Below are 3,050 nucleotides of genomic sequence, written 5' to 3'. Positions count from 1 at the left end.
CTCCCCCGCCTCCTCCTGCCGCCGAGCAGTGATTTCTGCTGTGTCAGGACGGGTCCCTGCTGCCCGGCCCGGCGGCGCGGGGCCTGCTGCAGAGGTGTCCCAGCCCCGGCCTTGCCCTGGCTGTGGTGTGTCGGGGCTTTGGGCACTGTTCTAGGCAGTAAGATTAGCTGCTTGGACGGTTTGCTTTTCCCTTCATCGTATCCTTGCGTAAGACTGCATTCAGATCTTACTGCTGTAACTCTCTCAGCTGTTTGTATAGTGTCCTTTTTCTTTTCAGTTGCCTGTAGCATCTCTTCTGTAACTGAATGGTAATTGAAACCCATAGAAACTTTCTTCCTGTGTTTTTATGTATGTTTCTTTTCTTTTTACTAGTGCCTTAAGTTCTTGTGGCTTGAAGTTTCAGATGCTTCGTGAAAAAACAACCACACCAATCATGTGACTAATGTTTTTCCCTTTAGAATTACTGAACCGTGGGATTCACTGAGCTTCAAGGAGAAGTTCAGTCCCAAAGGGAATGTGAGCAGGAAAATGCAGTAAAGTTACTTTGTTGACACAACTCTCCTTGGAGAACAGCATTTCTGCTGGATAGTAAACATACTGCTAGAGATCGAGATCTTCATGGCCCACAAAAAGCAGTGTTGGTGTTGGAGGAAGGGATGGGGTAGTGTATGCAGGCTTTAAGGCAGCATTTTAAAGGCTACAAGCCATGATGGCAGATGGATGCTATGATGTGAAAGCCTTTTACCATTGGATTTTTTTAGGTTTTTTTCATAAACATACTTTAGTGTGTTTACCTACAGCACTTATCTGTTAGCGCTCTGTCTTCATAGTCAATAATAAGATGATCATAGTGTCTTGCACAAAATTAAATGGAAAGCCAGGTGGTAAAGAACAAGAAACTTCCTGGTGTGGGTGTTTTGCAACACTTGACATCTTCACCTGTGAAACATAATTTGCTGTGACTTGGTTAAAGGCTGATCTTCCCCCCCAACTCCCTACTCAGGGTTAAAAGTTTTCTACTAAATTTCTTGCGTGTTTCAAATGCTCTGTATTGCGTTTGCGTGGCAAGGTTTTGGTAGCAGGGGGGCTACAGGGGTGGCTTCTGTGAGAAGCTGCTAGAAGCTTCCCCTGTGTCTAGTAGAGCCAATGCCAGCCAGCTACAAAACAAACCCACCTCTGGTCAAGACCAAGCCCATCAGTGACAGTGGTAGTGCCTCTGGGATAACATAGTTACGGGGTGAAAAGGGGGGAGTGTTACTCAGGGTGGGCATATCTCCAAAATGAAAGTGTCGGAAAGTTCTGATGAGTTCTTGTCTACAGGGGGATCAGGGCAGCTGAGCTGTGATGGAGCTGGTCATGGAGCAGGTTTGTTCTGGCTGCTGGGAAGGGGAATTGGGAAGCCGAAGAGCATACTTTCTCACCATGTGTGGAAGCAGGTGTGTTTGAAGGATGCCAAGTGCTGAAAGATTAGTCTATTTTTATGCTGGCGATGATTGGGTTTCTTGTTTGGGTAGATCTGTGTTTAAAACCACACAGTTGGTGGTGATGGCAGCTTTGAGTCTTCGTACTACATGCTTATCCATAGACATCCGAGACAAGCATTTGAAAGGAGCTTTCTGAGCAGGAAAGCGTGCTTTCAGGAGTGTTCAGTGTTTGTTTGGTACACTTTGCCCAATAATGCATATGGGAACAAAAAATTAATGGAAAAAAAACCAATGACAGAAACGGAAAATATAAATTAACTGTAACGTTAGGATGACCACTGTGGAGGATAGCTATTAGATACAGCCTTGACAAAAACTCGTGAATTCGGGTAGGTCCGTTTCTGGTTTCTGCTACCATCTGTCTGTCCCTCTCTCCCTCTTCAACTGCACCTCTCTAAACAAGTGCTAGAAGATGAAGAACTGGATCATTCTGTCTGATTCTAGAGTATTTTCCAGTCAAGCAAGGAATAATGTGGCTATTTATCTTAACAATGAGGTCGTGCTGCAAATGCATGTTGTTCAACCAGTGTTTTTCTTTAACGTTTTTGTTTGCAGCTATAGTCCTAACATTTTCTAGTGCAGTTTTTAAAATGTCACAGCTTATTCTGGTGGTGCAGTTGTGCAGGTGTATTGAAGATCCTGTTGAATTCATGGGAAACTGCAATAAAAGGGGTTGCTCCATACTCTTCAGGGAACATGAGGTGAAGTGTGTTTGCCTGACAAAACTGATTTTAAAATATTAAGGTGAGGCGTTAGAGGCTTCTGCACAGGCACCCGAAGCAAGGAACTGTGTTTGAGGAGCAGAAGGGTTACTTGGTGGCATGAAATAATTGCTGGTAGGTTCTGCTGCTGCACAGGGGAAAAAAGTATTTCTGATATTGAAACCAGTCTGGTGAGTGTCTCTGGTGTCTTGCTGGTAGCTATTCTGCAGATGGTTTTCTAGCCTGCAGAGTTAGAAAACTCCTTTCATGTTTTGTGTTATTAATCTAAAGTTTATTGTTTGCTTGATATAAAAGCTCCTCAGATGCAGCATCTCTTCTGACTGAGGCGTTTAAGGGTATTGATTCCCAAAGTTAGACGTTTTCTGGTGATGAAAATGCCAACCTGTTCATAAAAAGTGCTTTTCAGAAGTGAAAAATGAGGAGGTGTAGGGGAGGCAGAAGAAGAAAAAACCTCAAGCTAAAATGTTTGTGTTTCTTTTTAGAAATGTTTGTAGAAACACTTTAAATGAGCTTTAACCCCCAAAGGAGAGAGGGTTATCAAAACAAAAAGATGTACGAGAATAAGCAACTATTCTGTGGGTAGTCACAGTGTGCTTCATGGCATAGAGCTTTACAAAATGTAAGTTATCAGCATTTTCATTCATGGATCACATCTCTCAGACTGTACTGTGAACAATCTCTGACCTGTTCATGTCTTTCAGCATCCTTTTTCCACAGCAGTTGCTTGTGTGGAAAAGTTAGGCAAGTATTTAGGTATTTTTAGTAGCCTAATCGGATGAGCACGTGTCCTTTTGAAAAAGTGTGTGTGGTGGAGCAGCAGCCTGAGCATTTGGAAATGGGGGAG

Source organism: Pterocles gutturalis, unplaced genomic scaffold (assembly GCF_000699245.1).
Source record: "Pterocles gutturalis isolate BGI_N339 unplaced genomic scaffold, ASM69924v1 scaffold19214, whole genome shotgun sequence".
Taxonomy (NCBI): domain Eukaryota; kingdom Metazoa; phylum Chordata; class Aves; order Pterocliformes; family Pteroclidae; genus Pterocles; species Pterocles gutturalis.
Note: the sequence above shows the minus strand (reverse complement) of the source record.